Raw genomic sequence first — 17,853 nt, 5'->3', positions numbered from 1 at the left:
AAACTGAAAAACTTTGGATTACATTTGCAGTTTATAAAACAAGTGTTTGCTTTACAGAAAGATTCATTATAGAGGTCTTCTATTTACTGGCTTTTCTAGTACATTAAAAAATCAAACTGGATTTACAAAAAGATAGTTTGCCTGCGATTTTTCAGAAGCGTATTAATCTCTTTGAATCACAGAATTATTTGGAATTGATTAAATCGGATTCCATTTGCCACCCCTCCCCCAAATGAACATTTGTTTGGGGGTTTTGTTTCTGTTCAGACTTTATGTCAGGAATTCTTAAATTAGGATCCACAGCCCCCCTTGTCTCAAATAATTTTATACAAATATTTGCCAGTTTCATGACAGCTAATCCTTTCCCTGTCCAGGGTTGTGTGTCATCTCATTGGAGGTGGGATGACGTGTAGAAATGCTATGATGCTGTTCGAACACAGGGCAGGCAGAGAGCTCAAGGATGATGGATTCCCTTGACTGGACATGATTCAAAATTTTCATCCTCTACGTGCTCCTGTAAAGGTTTTGGCTGACGTCTGTGTAAAAGAGTTGTCAGCTGAAGAGCAGAGAAGTGGCCTCAGACTCAGAATGTCCCGTTTGCCAAGTCTCACATGGGAAACATGAAGACAGGCCCCATTTGGAAAAGAATACCTGCTTTCTAAAAGATTTATTACATAGGGTCATGTTGCACAATGTGTGTTATGTTCAGAAGACTCAACTCCTCCTTGCTTCATTCACATTTCCCAGGAGAGCTAATTCATCTCTTTTCAAAGGAGGGAATAGATGGTGTTAGAATAAATGAAGGACCTTATACGAATGACAAAACAACCTAAGTCTTATTGGCATTCTGTCTTGGTTCTGTAAGCTAATATTGAACTTTCTTCATAAACATCCTGACCCAATACTGTGCAGAAATCTCTGAGGTTTGCACACTTAAAGACCTTATATATTAAGGTGAGGTCTGAATCCCCATCTTCTAACCTGTCAAAATAGAACATTTTTGGTGAGTTGGGAATAACACAAATCCATTTTTGGTTTCAAGTCATTTTAAGATATGCTATCTTATCACCTCAGACTTCACAGTGTGTCCTAGAAAATCATGCTGTTTTCACAGTGATATTAAAGGCACAGTGCGATTTGGTATTTGATTTAGATTTTCCTCATGATTTCCACATGATATAGAACTGCTTCATGAAGTCACTTGCTGCTAAGCCTTCCAGACCTTTATTTGGCATAATGAGGCAAACAGCTACTTACAAATGTTTGGGAGTAGATCATGTGTATTTAGAAGTAGCCGACATCTGATATGCAATTATTCTTATATGCTGTATAGTGTAAAGACAGCGTCGCAGAGTAGTTAAAGTGTGGACTCTTGGGCCAGACAATGTGGATTTGAATCTCAGCTCTGCCACTTACCTGATTTGTGACCTTGAGCAAGAGATTTACTCTTTCCTATTCCGGCATCTACAAAATGCAGATAATAGCAAGGTCCTCCCTACTGTGTTAGTTTGATGAAGGGGTAAATTAATATATGCATAAAGGGCTTAGCACAGTGTTGGCATATAATAAATGTTATCTGTTAGCCATTGTTATACAAATATGTGAAGATGACCAATGAAATCTACTTTAGTGTTAGAGGATTCAAAAAATAAGTCAGTTTATCCTTCATTTGGGATAAGGCTTTCCGCTGAGTTTATTCTTATCTCTGTCTTGAAAAAGTTCTGAGGAGGACAGCTGCCATTCCTTCTGCTCTCTTATACCAAGTCTGCATATCAATCAGTGGGTCCTGTAACATCTGTGGACTGAGTGAGGGTTGTCGTGTACCTGTAAACGGAAATGTGCACCAAGCATTTGGTAGACTGAATAAATACTATGTCTCACACATACCCAACATACTCTTGCCAAATGTATGTCAGCCATACTATGATAATGAAATACTTTCATTTTAAATGTTACTAACTTTGTGACAGCATGCAATCAGTGAATACTAAGGAAAAAAGAATGGTAATAACATATGCAGCGTCCTTCAAACCGTTTGATTTGTTTTAAAAGTGTACTTTGAAAAGGCTAAGAAAATGTAGTTATACATTCATTCATTCAAAATATGCGTTGCGTGCCTACCGTCGGCCTGGCCTTGTTCTAGAAGCTGGGAATAGAGCACGTAGAACATAGTTGTTGGTATAATAGAGATTGTATTCTTAGTGAGAGGTGACAATGAACAAGAAAACAAAACGAGATAATTTTAGAGACAGATAAGTGCATGGAGTAAAAGCAGAGCAATGTAATAGAAGAAAGATCCTGCTGAAGGCCTCGATTGTGTTTCAGCTGAGCTGCAACCAACTGAATTGGAGGAAGAGATTTCCATGCTGACGGAACAGCAAAAGCAAAAGCCTTGAGATGAAAATGAATTTAACATGTTTGGGAAAGAGAACGGAAGCTTAGATCTTGGGGCAGGGGGTGATAAAGGGAGGTGGTATAAGGTGAGGCTTTGGAAGTAAGTGGGGATTTCATCGTGTGGTAACTAAGGCCATGGTAAGATTTTATTCAAAGTGCGGTGGAAAACCATTATGCACCGGAGTAACATGGAGGATTTGTATTTTTAAACTGTTTTCTTGGCTGCTGTGTGGCTAACCAAGTGTAGGGGCACATAAGTGGTCCCAGAAAGATCCCTTAAGAACCCTTAGCTGTAGTCCAGATAGATGTTGATGGCTTGGGCTAAAATGTGTCAGTGACAAGGAGAGAAGCAGAAATGTGTGCAATATGTGTTGGAGGTAGAGACAACAGGACATATTAATAGTCTGGATGTAGGTGGTAAGCAAAAGAGGAACTAAGGAATCACGTATGTTAAGGTCTTGGTCAAATCCTGCATTCAGCGTGAAATTGTCTCTGCCCATTCTAACCCACCTCTGTCTCTCCTTTGGGTGCAGTAGCTGTGTACGGAGTCCATAATGTGTGTGAGGCACAGTTCTAGGTGCTTAGGATCCATTCATGAGCAAGATCCCTGTCCTTGTGGAGGTTATGTTCTCCCGTCTACCACTTATCTGTATGTGCCCATAATTCCCACCAAATTCTGTGTGCCTTAGTATTAGTCTATAATTGTTTCAGATATATTATTCTTGTTCTCCAAATAGACAGTTACCTTCCTAAGGACCAAGGATTCCAGTTTTAAGTTTACCATAATATCACCCTCAGTGTGGGGGGGAACAAAAGTAACAGTGAAAATATGTCTTTTTCATAGATAACTTCTTGTTTGTAGACTTGCCTACATTCAATAAGCAAATTTGTGAAAATCTAAGATTGCAATTCAGATAATTAGAAAGGCAATCATTTTTCCATTAAAAAAGAATTATTTACTCACTCAAGAGTTACTTTAAAATAACAGACTTCCCTAATGAATGTAATTAAAAGTTTATTAACAGGTCATTATGTATTTGTCAGGGGATGTGGGTAAAGGAACTGAAGCTAGATTATCAGGGGTCATAGTCAATTTAAAATTATCCAAAAGAGAGACAAAGGAGCTGAAATTTAGAATTATAAGCACACACACACAAAAGAAAACAAGTTCTGTTTTCTAAAAATTCAAACATAAATATTTTTATAGAGGGCTTTCATTTTCTAAATTTAGAGCTAATAATCAACAATTATAAATTGGTTTTTAACCAGATCATGTTCATCCTGGCAATGAAAAGTAATGATTGGAATACATGAGAAAATTGTCCTCTGGTTATGACTTTCTGAGTATTTCTTAAAATTCATGGTTTTATGTTTTGCAAGGAAGACTAAGCATCTTCATAAATACTTTTCAAGAACCCTGATAATGCTGGCATTGAGGTGCTGTTGCTAGTGTAATGTTCTATCTAATACACCTGTCCCATAGGTTAATAAGCTTTGGAGCACTATCCCAGGAATCCAGTGACCATTTATGATTTTGTTTCTATGGAAAATGCTTCTGAGTTCTAGAATACTAATTTAAACCCAAGGTTAGAAACACAACCCATGTATAAAGGGTCCTATTAAACTTGTGTCTTTAATTCCCATAATCTATTTACTCGAAGATGATCATGATTATCAGTGGGAAAGAAAAGCTTTAATCAGGTTGTACGCAGCAGCACAGTTCTTGTAATAAGAGTATAGATGTCATTTATGTTACCTCATTCATTCAACACATTCATTGAGTGCTTTCTCTGGGCAAGAGACTAGGCAAACAACAGTATATTAAGTCTGGTCTCAAACCCAGATGAGCTTAAAGCTCCTTGGGGAAGAAGACACATACACAATAGAATGTCTTAAGTACCATAAGAGAGGTGTTATTGAAATGTATTGTGGGTTTAGAGGAGAGCAAGATACTTTCTGCTGATGGAAGTGGGAAGGCTTCCTGGAAGAAATGATATTTTAAATGCCACTTGAAAATGGAGAGAATTTGAAAGAGGACAGAAAGGGAAGGGCATCCTGGGAAGCACAACAGCATGAAAAGTGATAGAACTAGGAAGTGCGAGTGTACAAGGACCAGACAGTGCTTCATGCAGTGAACAGTTCTGGAGCAATTGCTAGGTATGAGGCACTGCCTAGGTGTGAGGCTCTGCCTAGGTATGAGGCACTGCCTAGGTATGAGGCACTGCCTAGGTGTGAGGCACTGCCTACGAAGCCAGAGACAGAAAGAAAAATGAGATTTGGTCCTTACTCTTGAGGAATAATTCAGTTTAGCGTATTTTAGAAAGTGTTAGTAAGAAAACGGTTTTCAGTTATGTTTGAGGATGGTGATGGATACTGAATTTAGGTGTTGGGTTGTATTCTATGGCCGATGGTAATAATACTTATCATTTACGAAATCCTTCTATGTGTTCTATGAAGTACAGTGTTCTATGTACTTTAGTAAGAATTTACGTACATTAGTTCCTTCAGTTCTCTTCTGTTTTATTCCTAATTTTCAGCTGAGAAAACTGGAGCTTAACAAGTCAATTAATCCATTTAATGTTGTCCAACTGGTAAGTAGCAGAGAAGGGATTTGAACAGGCAGATTGGATTTCAGAGTACAGAAGTCACTAAGGGGAGCAATGGAAGATATTTAAATAGGAAAATAATTGATTAGAGCTGTTTGTCTTAAGAACTTATTTGACTTCAGGGAAAATACAGTGATTAAAAGATTATGCTAGTGAACAGCTAATGAAAACCTAAATGAAGGTCATGGAAATGGGAATGAAAAGGGGAAGGAGATAAAAGAGGTCATAAATGTAACTGACTTGATTCAGGGGCAATAAAAAGGAAGAAAGAAGTCAAACACAACTTCAGGTTTTAGAGTCTATATAACTGGGAGACTCATGGTGCCAAGCAGTGAAAAAAAAGAACCAGAGGAAGAATGTCCCTTGGAGGGTAGGGAGAGCTAAATAGTCTAATTTTGTACAAGTTGAAGTTTAGGTGCCCATAGGATATAGGTGGGAGGGGTACAGCCCATGGTTGGAAATGCAAAAGTTGAGTTTGGAAAAGAGGTCATTTAGACATGGGATCATATTCTACCAATGGTCCAGAGGTCAAGGAGGACTGAAAAAGGACTCTAAAACTATAGTTTTATTAGGCTGTGGACATGAGAAGCTAGATCACAGGATTTATGAAGTGAAATGATAGCAAAAAGTAACAAAGGAAGTGTAGGCTACTCTAAAACGAGTTAAAAGTTAAGGGAGAAGAGAGAGTAGTTGGTAGACTAAGAGGCTATTGGGAATGAGCCAAATCTTTGTTTTCCTTAAAAGTGAAATGACTGAAGAAAGAAAGTGGCTGATGGATGGAGTAAGATCTTCGAATTGGTGGAGCTGTATTAGCGCAAGGGCACAGATGATGGGTTAGACAGGTGAGGGGTGCCTGGTGCCTCTCTGATTCATCCAGACTTTTTCCATTTTTTAAATGACCACTTAAATGTCACCTCTCTGCTGAGCCTTTTCTCTCCCACAGTTTCCCCCACAGAGGCTTAAATGTTCCTTATCCCATTCTCCTGCTCTTGGTACATATACACACCATGGACCAATGGTTCTCAAATCACCTGGGGAGCTGGTGAAAGTATACATTGCTGGGCCCCAACCCTAGAGTTTGTGATTCTGCAGGTATGAGATGGAGCCTGGGAATTTGCTTTGCCAACAGGTCCTCAGGGGATGCTGAGGCTGCTGGTCTGGGGCCACACTTTGTATACTACTCAAGTAGACACAGGACCTAGAAGAGGTACAAATAAAGGCTTTAAGAGTTTGAGGATAGACTAGTTTGCCAGACCTGGAAATGTTCTAGAAAAATACTCCAAAGAATCAGGCATGATTTAAGGGCAGGCAAAAAAGAATGGAATATTTTGCTTAGCTCCATAAAAGGAAAATACCTTGAACGAAACATCAACATAATCCCCACTGAGCAAAGAGTTTTCTTAGGAATGGTCTATCATAGGTGTAGGGTTTTTATGTTGTTTTCTTAATAAAATGGTGAAAACCATGGCAGTAACTATAATTTTATTTTAATGGTGAAGAATGAAATCTTATATGAGCAAGAAGTGCACAGTTGTTATTTGGGGGAACATAAGTGTAGTGCTAGCATACTATGTTCCATTTAGAATGCTATTTTGTTATTCATAACAACTGAGATCATTGGGCCTGGACATATGCACCATTTCTAAGAGCTGGTTTTATAATTACCATTTTGATTGCTGCGTCTAATTATCCCCTTAGGTTTACCTGTCCCTGATAGTTACTGTGCAAATCTGACATAAGCAGATATACCAAATGGTTGAATTTGAGTGGGTGTAATTTGTTCTGTACGTCACTAAAGTGTTGACTATGGTTGGCAAATGTGCTAAGTTGCACAACCGAAGGTGTAAAATCCTTCTGACATTTGCAAACATCAGTCATTTCAAGTTTTTTCGTTCAGTCAGATGCCCACTAAGCTATCTCATCAGTATCAATTGACAATAAGCTTAGCAGAGGCACAGTCAGTCACAGACGCACTGTGTGACACAGACATATCAGAAGCCTTATTCTGATCACATGGTCAGATGCCACTAGATGGAGAGTGAAATTAGTTAGATATATGAGTAAATAATGTATCATTTTAGTTCCAAGCCTGCACAACTGCTAATTTCACCATGATTGTTCCCCATATAACTGAAATTAGGTTTTCAAGTTAAAATGCAGAACCATCCTCATTAATGTTATTAACATCAAATTATCTGCTTCAGTATTTTTGAATTATATTCTGTGAGTCTTTATTTAAAAACCTGAAAATCCACAGGAAAAGAAATTATTCATGCCTAATGGCATGCAAATAAATGATTCTGGACTGACAATATAAATAAAGTTCATGTTTTAAGCACACATTCCTTTTTGAAATAAAGAGCAATTTTAAAATAAAGATTTACTTGCCCACCTAGAGAAGAAAAAAACAATCCCCTCAAGTTGAAATGATACCAAAAATTCCATGTTGTTATATATAAATATTTTAAGAGAATCAAATTGCTTTTCTGGAAGAACGAAGTGGCTGTCACATGATTTTTTATTTCATTTTTACTGTGGCAGACTGGTAGTTTCTGAGGAGCTGGGAAGATACTCAGAAAAATTACATGAAAGAAAGTAACGTGTCAGTCTTTTAGGATATATTTGGTTCAGTGTCATCAGAAAGTAGTCTGCCCTCTCTCTGGAATCAAGTTGCAAACACTCTCCTCAATAGTAATTAGAGCTAAGCAGCAATTACAGGACCTATGATTTGTTCAGATGCTCTGCCTGTCTGCTGTTTCTTAGCACCACAGTTCACAGGAGCACCAGGTTGAAATGATGGAATTATTTGTCTCTCAGAGTAATACCTCATACTGTACTCGAACGCAGAAGTGACCGTGGACTGTAATGTTAAAAGCGAAGGTAAGCATTACTGGCTAATCAGTATTTACACCTCAGGGAACTTTTTCATGAAGTATGTGACAAAAATGTAAAACAATTAAAATAAATTTCAGAAGAAGTGAAAGATATCAGCATTAGAGCGAACAGAATTTGCTAATTTCACAACTCCCTTGCCCACTATCATCTTGGTTTCCTACCTTGTTTTTATTTAAATTGTAATACTGGGTCATTTTGCTAAATATAATGAAGATGTGACTGGTTTCCCACATTTCCTTTATCTTTATGAACTATGGTTCCTTTTCCTTTTGAAGTTTGTCTCAGAATAACTACTAGGTAAAAATGAGATTCATATTTAATCCAAGGGTGTTAGAACCCTCCCTCTTTTCTTTAGGAAGTATATTTAAACTGATGATTGTGCATGTTCAAGAACTCACATTCAAAATGACAGAATCCTGGCTGGTAGCCTATAATAAAATTGAGTGACGTGAGTAATTTGCACTCGTGTCACATGATTTTTATGATAGGCACATTTCAAGCTTTTAATCTTACATCTAGTTCAAGTCAAAACTCAATGACTTTATGTTTATTTGGACCCTTGGGCATATAAATCTCTCTGGAAACCAGGTAAGTTTAGCTCCTCAAGAGGGAGTATCTATTGTCTGTTATGTGGATAGATGTATTTTGTATGTATACAATAGATATTTGTGAGATTCTCATTTCTACTTTGATATGCTCACTTTTGTTTTCCCCCACCAAAATAATCCTTTTCTTTCAATTTTGCCACTTTTTAAACATGAATAAATATTACTGTTTGGAAAGAGCTTAGAGACTCTTAGCACTCGGAAGATGTTTTTATCTTGTAGTCCCCCGTGGGATTTCAGGTGGTTTGGAAAATATTGAAAGAGCATTGACTTCTTTTATTCTACCTCATCGGTGGATTAGAAGTGTCAACACAGAGGATTCGGTCCTCTCTTGAAAAAAGTGAATAGATTAAAGCCAGTGCATTCATTTTTCAAATGTACTAGAGAATTCGTGATGGAGGACATCTTAGCAGACACTTGCTCATGTAGTTATCCCGGTTAGGCTAGTACTTGATTGTGGAAGAAGTTTTTTCTAGCCTGGGTCCATCATTGGATTCATTTTGTATATTTGCTTTGTCGTAGAATTATTTATCCTTGAGCACCATTTTCTTTATCAGAAAAACATGGGATGTAATAGTTTAGAAATGTTCTTAATATATGAGAAAGCACCTTGTCCTCCCCAATGAAAAGTTATAGTATTTATATAACCCAGGGCACTGATGATGAATTTGTATAAAAATATACCATTAAATTCTATGGTGGATTTAAGTTTTTAACTTGTCCCACTTTGTCATGCATATGGCAGATACTCTCATGTGAGCACATATGAAAACAGTCCTCAGTTGTGGCCACTGATGTGACTACTTGAAATGTAACTGGAGCTATGGCCTTAATTTAATTGTTTTATCTTGTCACAAGGACAAACTTGTTCTGATATTAGCAAAATCTTGCCATTAATCTTTTGATTTATAGAAGCAAATATTGAAAACAAAATACAGTATAGCTGCAAAACAAGGCAAATTTTATGAGGGCTTTCTAGTTCAATGTCAATAGTATGATGAGAGAGAGAGAAAGAGACAAAGACAAAAAAGATAAGAGGGACAGACAAGCTCATATTCATAACGAGATGCCGGAGATATGAGAGACAAGAAAGATGAGAAAGGCAGAAAAGGTGAACAAGTGAGAGGGAGGGTGACTAGGGAGACAGAGAAAGGTGTTTGAGAAAAAAAGAGACACAAGTCAATCAAAGTTTGGAAATAGAGATTGTACAATTTGGGAACTTTGAATTCTTTTTGCATTTTCTTTAACTTGAAACATGCTTTGTCCAATGCATTGAGCACCAGGTCCATTTCCATGAATTGTTTACTTTCCATTGTGTCCTTTAAAAAAGGGAGCTTAAAACGCTGTTTGAAGTTCAGAAGAGACCAAGAGTCAAAACAAATGTTCTTCAAAAATAAAATATTCCCATTGCTTTGTAGCCTTCTGAAGCAAATCATTGAAAAGGAAAGTGATGAGTACTGTGATTAAATTCTCTACTTTCCATGTGGCTCCTTATTAGAAAAATCATTGTCTTTGACTTTGGAATTGATTGGAGGAGGGAGAAGGAGTCATTTGGGAAGCCAAAAAGAAATTCCACAGGAGAAAAACTGGTACCAAGTCAGTATAATGGTACAAGAACAAACATGATACACAGGGACAAGGGCAATCGTTTATGATGAATCACTTCCAATGCAGAAAATCCTTGGACATTCACGGGAGGGCCTTATCTGATGCTGTTTTGCATATCACTAGTGTCCCAGAAGCCGCCTGCCTGACTGAAGCAAGTAGCATCAATTTCTAGGATGTCAGGACAATGGCAGAGTTCCAAGAAGCCAGGCCAGGGATTGGTCATTCTGTTCAATACCCACTAAAGACCCTTTGCAGTCCAAGCATCCCCTGGGTCACAGGACACTGTTTCTCAGGATAAGGGTGGTGTCACGTTGTCTCCCAGTTGCCCAGATCTTTTGTTTGAAGGAGTTCGATGCCCTGCTTAACTAGATTGTTCCTGTTCGTATAGTTTTCGTTCTGCAGTACTTCGTTCTGTACAGATTTCTGCCATACAATCAAAAAATAAAAGGGAAGGAAATTATTTTAGGAGTGAGATGTTAGGAAATTCTAAAAAAGAAATCGGTGCTAATTGTAGTCTTCTCTGCAAAATTAAGCCAAGCTCACCATGTCCCCGTCCCTCTCTAAATGCCCCTCACCCGTTTCCTCCTCTGTCTCCCCATTACTCACAATCTCTGTTCACCCCATCCCTGATGTGGCCAGCAGGTTTCCGTAGGGATGCAGTGCTGGCTTTCGTGCCCTGGCTGCCAGATAGGAACCATCTTTACTGCTCCAGGGTGAAAATGATTTTTTGGCTGATGATGGACAAAAATGGCCTCTTCTATAACAGTCATTGTGATTATAATACTCCACTAGGATTTTTTTTTCCTGAATACTCTATAGCGTATTATAGTTGTGGTGGCCATGGGATATGAGTACAAAAAGAAAAAAGGGTTACAGCACAGTTTTTACTGTTTCGATTTATTCCCGAGTTATGTTGTGTATTACTTTCTTTCTTTTTTTTTAACATGGACAACAGCTTCGAATAGCTTTGAAATGTTTGGTTAATATTTAAGCTAGGGAAATCTCTTTCCTCTTCCCAGGTGGGAGGAGAGAGGACTGGTATAGCAAATATTACCTTTGTTTCTTTAAATTGAGCAAGCTTCTATAGCAGCGTGGTGGGGATATCTTTTTAAAAGGAACATTAAGAAAACCACTGCTCCTTTTTTCCTTTGGGTTCTTAAATGCAAATAGCCTAGACACTGAATGCAAGGGCTGAAATTCCCTAGAACTAGGAGGCAAAACACTTTCTGTCCTGGAGCTAGAATTCAGAGCAACAGTTGAGTGTGTTGACCTCCTGCATTGCTATGTGCAGCCCCTATTGCCCCTCGCTCTGTGTGAGCTGCAGAGGAGGACAAAAGACAGCCAGAGGCCTCCGTGGCCCTGCTGCGTTGATCTGCTCCAGTGCAAGGTCAGTTGCCATTGCTTGGGAAAATGTGTCTTTTCCAAATCGCAGTTCTGATGATGGTACGTCAGTATGAAAACCACCAACAGAAATGTGAGTATGCCTCCTACTGTGAGGCTGTTTGAATTAGTAATATTGATCCACACAGTATGGTTAAAAGCATAATTTTAATGGGGTTTGTTGTTCTCTGTTTTTCCCATTGGAAATATTAGAAGAATTATTTAAAATGAGGTTTTGGAATCCATCTTGTTTAAAATGGAAAGAAATGTTGGCTCTTGGCCACTCAGGCTTTTCTCTTTCATTTCATTTCTTTCTTTCATTAGTCATATTAATAAAACATTAAAACCTCATTAAAAAAGGAATGCCTCTACATTTCAGACAAAACATAAAAAGAAAACAAAATACTCATCTACTTAAATTGTTAAGGAAGATAACGACCATGCTGTATAATTCTTGCACATCTTTGATCAGACAGACTTAAATATTCCCATTGTCCCTGGACAAGTTGCTCTGGGTTTGATTCTACCATCGGACAGGCAGCATACAGCATTAAGTTCTCCCAATCACAGTTTTCTCATATAAAATGAAAGATAGATTCCTAAATTATGTTTACCTCTAACATTTTATGAAATTTAATTCCTCTGGAAATATTATTCAGTGGTTTGAGAAACATAGTTGTTTTTGCTAGGAAAGTCTGTATTTTTAGGGAGGTTTCCAAAATAAGTCGATTCTAGGCTGCCATTAGGTCCCTAGCATGCTGTAAGGGAAGAGCAAATCATTCCTCTGTCACAGAAAGCAGCTTCCAACCTCAGGAAGTCCTCTCGATGCCATGGACACGAGTCACGGGGCAAATGTAGCTCAGGGACCATCTCCCTGGGGTTTTTTGCCAGAAAATTTCGCCAGGCTACTGTGACCTCCCCATCTATCCGCAACCTCAGACAATTTTAGTTAAGCCCTGTCTGGAGATAATTTTGGCTTCTCTAAAGACCCAGTAATTTAGGAACTAAGCACATGACATTCCCTTTTGATAAGTCAGGTGTATTAAAAACTATTTCAAAAACCTTGACAAAGCATTTGTCAGAACCCTGTTTTCCCTTCTTTGAGTTTCCTTTCCCGCATGATCATGCTTAATATTATCAGGTTACATGTAGAAAAAGTATAATAAAGAAAAAAATGTTTTGAATTCGGCTTAAAAGAAGACAATTATATCTGATGACTTTAAAAAAATCAATTATCTTCTTTACTTCTGAAATTCTCATATTTTTCAATGTAGCTTTCAAAAAGGATTGCAACTGATGAAGTATCTCATAGGGTTATTCAAACTATATTTTGTACTATATAGTAAATAAATCGGACTCATTTTTTTTCAAGATTTAAATGTAAGAAACTCAGTGCATGGGCAAGATATTCAGATATAAATGAATCACCACTTGGCTGTGTGTATTCTATTGCCACACTCCTAAAAAGCTATCCATTGCATCTTAGAGAAAGATTCATTGTTTTGTGTGAAAACTGGCATATTATTACTAAACCCAAAGGACATTGTGACTTCAAATCTATCATGATATTGCTTCACTGCTGTTTTTTCATGCAGCAGCACTTCATTTGTGCTTATAAACTTCAGTGTGGTGCTCAGAAGGATTTATTTTTAAATGCAACATTCTGCCAGGATGCTGCTGTTGGAGCTCTTTGGAGGGAACCCTGCCCTGCCCCAAGGGAGATGCAGGTACAGAATGGCCAATTGTTAAGATTTTATAGATTCCAAGTCCTAGGTACACATTTTTCTCTGTGGCATCACTGAATTCTGTATCAGTCTCCTCTATCCACTTGTGAAATTCAACTAGGAAGTGTCAGCATTAAAGGAAACTTTTATTGTCTCACAAATCATTTTGAGTAAAATCAAGCTGGCAGTAGAAAAAAGAACTCAAAAACCATCATATTCATCCTAAAAATATATAAACTTGACAGTACTTGAAGATGTCCTTCTTATTGGGGGATTTGCCTATATTTGTCAAACTAGTTTACTAAAATCAATAACATTGAATACATTACTTTTTAGAAATTTCTATTAAGGTATAACATACACAAAAGCACACACATCATCTGTATTAAGTATACAGTATACATGGATGTACATAAACGTACATCCTGTGCAACAGACACTGAGTAGAACATTTCCAGCCCCCTAGAAGGCCCTCTCGTGGTCCCTTATAGTCAGTCACTCCACCCCCAGCCCACCCCACCCTTCCAGCAAGGATAGCCACAATCCTAACTAACAGCATAGACTCATTTTGCCTGATTTTGAGCTTTGTATAAATGGTATCACCCAGCATGTTGCTTTGCTCCTTTATTTCAGTTCTTTTTCTCAACATTATGTTTGCAAGGTCTATTTGTTGTTGCATGTACTTATATATCATTTGTTCTCATTGCTGTATTCCATTATGTGAATGTTTTATTATGTGAAAATACTAAAATTATTTATTCTTTCTACTGTTAATGGGTTAATTGGCTAATTTCCAATTTGAGGTAATTTGTAAATAATATTTCTATGAACATTCTAGTACATATCATTTCTGTTAGGTACATGCCTAGAAGTGAAATTGCTGAGTCATAGTGTATGTATATATTCAGTTTTAGCAGATGTTACCAATTTTACAAAGTAGTGGTAACAATTTACACTTCCGATAAGAGTTCTAGTTGCTCCATACACTTGTCAACACTTGAAAGTCTCTGTCTTTCTTCGTTGTACCCATTCTTGTACATATGTAATGATATCTCATTGTAGCTTTAATTTGCATATTCCTAATGACTAATGAAGTTAAACATGTTTTCATGTTTACAGGCCATTTTAGTATCTACTTTTGTGAAACGTCCATTCAAGTCTTTCGCCCAATTTTCCTATTATGTTATCTTTTTCTTACTGATTTGCAGGAGTTTGTGATTCTAGATTAAAGTCTGTGTGTGTGTGTGTGTGTGTGTGTGTGTGTGTGTCGTGAATATCATCTCCCACTCGGTGGATGACCTTTTCATCCCCTCGATAGTATTTTATTCTTACATTCTTATTCTTTTTTTTTTCAATTATAGTGTACTTTGTATCCCCATGACTATTTTGTAACTGTCAATTTGTACTTAATCCCTTCACCTTTTCACCCAGCCCCCCCAACCCTCCTCCCATCAGGCAACCATCATACATTCCTATTAATAGAGTATGTTTATCAATTTTTTTCTTTTATGATTAGCATCTTTTGTGTCCCATTTCAGAAATCTTTGCTTATTCCAAGGTCAAAAAGATGTTCTGCTTCTCTCTTTATTGTTTTACTTTCTAATCCCAAAACACTAAGAAAACCTTGGGTGCCTAAAAACGTTTTTAACTTTAATACATTCCATTTTTCTATGCTTTTTGCTTATGCACTTTCCTCAACCATTCTCCCATACCCTCCTCTCAAAATACTAACCATTCCTCATCTTATTTTAAGAGATAGTTCATCTATGAAAACATTTATGACCCCAACTCCTAACCAGATGTAATTTCTTTCTCTCTTGAACCTCCTTAACATTTTGTTAATAATATATAACCCCTGACATATCCTGCCTTTTATAAGTATTAATGGATTTAACTATTTATGCTCTCTGGGGATATGGCATAGTGTAAGAGGAGTAGAAATAGTTCATATCTACAGTAATTGAAGCTTGATTAACTCCCTCTCTGTGTCAGGCACAGGATTAAGCACTTTTGATAGAAAAATCTCAATTAGTTCTCCTACATCCTGTAATGTAGGTACTCGTATGTGCCCCCAATTTATGGAAAAGAAAATAGAGGGCTAGAGAAGTAAAATCACTTGTCCAAGATCACACAACAAGAAAGCGGTAGACCTGGAAGTTGTCATCTGTCTCCTGAATTGGTGCTTTTGATGTCTTTAGAAGAGTGTTACCTATAGGATGTGCAATAGCGTCATGGTTATCCCAGAAGTTCTGTGAAAATAAAAGGGATTGATTCATAAACAAGAAACTGAGGGTGGAAATTATATAAACCCAGACATCTACAGTGTCTGTTAGTACTATATTAAAAGCTCAAAGATGTCTTACAGAAAAGAACTGTTTTAAACTTTGTTGAAGTCGGTATTTTCTATGTTATTTGATGACAGAATCTTTTCATATAACAACTTTACATATAATCTACTTGATGAAATGGTAGCATGACTTTAGAATCAGATGAACAGGAGTATGGACCTAGGCCCTACTATATAGTGAATAATCTTAATCTCTCTAAGCCTCACCCTTCTCATCTATAAAATGGGGAAAATAATATAAACCTCATAGAGTTGTATTACAATTTAATAAAATAAGGGATGCAAATCACTTAGCACAGTACCTGGCATAGAGGAGAATCTCATTAAATGGTAATAGTTGCTATTATTTTATTACCATTTCTTAGTAAGTAAAATACATTCTGTCTGACTCAATTTATAATCCTTGTAGCTGTCAGCACTGTGCCCATAAGTATTTATTGAATTAAATAACTCTATTATTTGGAAAATATTATTTGAGATAAACATATTCTAGGAGTACATCTTACAGAGCATTAAAAATTCTTATATATTTTAGTTATTTTAGTATCAGATAATATATTAAGATCAAACAAAGTTTCAACTAATTCCAAGCTGCAAAGGAGATGCAGTTTAAATTTCTTAGTTTGATGGTCAAATGTTCCTATCTATTGCTGGAGAATATGTCTATATAACTGACGTGTTTTCAGGTGTGCAACTTGGTGACTATAGCATAGTAGTAAAGAACAGAATTTAGTAGTCAAATTTCCTGAGTTTGAATCCTGGCTCTTCAACATACAAGCTACATGAAGTTAGGCTTAACCACTTTGTTCCTCGGTTTTTCATTCTGTAAAATGGGGCTAGTAATAGTACCTTGTTTAAATAGGCTGAGAGTATATGTGGATATATACTTATATATACTCATTTAATATATATAATGGGTGCATATGGATATATACAAATATGTATGTGTACTTATATGTGTGTATACATATGTCCACTCATGTAACATTCTTAGGGTAGTACATATGAAGCCATATATAATGTATCTGGCACACAGTATGCATGATAAAAATATTATCTCTATTATTATTCTGTGGCCTTTTCAGAAGCAAAACCCTTTATCAGTCATATCCCCTATGCAGAAGCCCCCTCCTACTGGACACGTTTGATGGTAATTTGTTTTCTTTACATGGCAAACTGATAAAAGAATGGAAACGATAAGAGAAGAAATTGTTGGTGATTATCCTGGTAAGAGAGAAAATTACTCAGCATAACGTGCAACAAAGCTGGGAAAGCAATAAAAAGAGAAAACTGAGTTTGGTAGAAAATCTGAAATGCCACTCATTTAATTTATTTAAAGAAATCTTTGGGAGTTCTATAACTGATGTTATCTCTACCTAATAGATTTTTATAACACGTTAAGTTGTTGTTGTTTTTTCCGTACTCACTGAAGCAGACATACATAATAATGGCATAAGAAGAAACTACTCTTACAGGATGTAGAATGTATACAGATTTGATCTCATTCTGCGAATGCTTCTCCAAGCTGACTTTACGTGATTTTAGCAAACTCTCCTTTCTAAGAATGAAGTCATCTGTTTGTTTGTGTCATGGTACATAAAGAAGGGCCACTAGGAGGCCTCAAAGCTATCACCTAAATTGACCATCAAACTTATGTTTCTAAAGTTCAAAGACTAAGGCAATAATTGCAAGTGTCACCTGGTCCTCAGATTAGGTTTTATTGTGATGGAGTATGACATAATCCACTGACATAATAAGGCACCTATTATGTTACAGAGGCAGTTGGCTGAAATAATAGGTTTCTTTATGATCGTAGTGTTGAGTTGCCTTTCACGTATTATTAGTTTCATAGCTATAGATGAATACAACTTGGATTTTACCATCAAAATAAAATTTATGGGAGAGGGTTAATTACATTCTTATGGGAGATTATATGGACATGTGTAATTTCCACAGTGATAATGGAGGCTGGTTGATCTTTGGGGTATGCACACTTGTTTGTATGTAATTTTTCTACTGGGAGCTTGATAAATATATATATGTCAAGTATAAAAAAGCCTTATTATCAAATAAAGTGGAGCCCTATTATGCCTTGATTCATTATGATATATACAAGGTTGTATCCCATGCTTTGAAACAGAACTACCTATTGGAGGTGTCTTATATAATATTACCAAATAGTTTGAAAGACAAAGGTTGGCCTGTTACATGAGAATAGCAACAATATAAAGGGTACATTAAACCACCCTTTGTGTTGAAATACCTGCTCATTATATTTTCACCCTTTCGTTTTT

General features: G+C 36.8%; 1 protein-coding gene across 9 annotated transcripts in view; it reads left to right on the top strand.

Moving 5' to 3' along the window:
- Positions 1 to 17,853, top strand: part of ZNF385B (zinc finger protein 385B) — a 373,053-nt gene that overhangs the window by 275,864 nt on the left and 79,336 nt on the right. The window contains exon 1 of one of the 9 annotated variants that reach the window (XM_019739360.2): positions 7,772 to 7,880. The exons of 6 other annotated variants lie outside the window; for them this stretch is intronic. The gene's annotated coding sequence lies outside the window, so the exon portion shown is untranslated. Of the gene's footprint in view, positions 1 to 7,771; positions 7,881 to 11,560; positions 11,583 to 17,853 lie in introns of those variants that run through there. 2 more of the 9 variants (XM_019739355.2, XM_019739349.2) reach the window with 2 other exon arrangements.

The sequence above is a fragment of the Rhinolophus sinicus genome, linkage group LG01 (assembly GCF_036562045.2).
Source record: "Rhinolophus sinicus isolate RSC01 linkage group LG01, ASM3656204v1, whole genome shotgun sequence".
NCBI lineage: Eukaryota > Metazoa > Chordata > Mammalia > Chiroptera > Rhinolophidae > Rhinolophus > Rhinolophus sinicus.
This window is presented reverse-complemented; position numbering and strand designations above follow the sequence as displayed.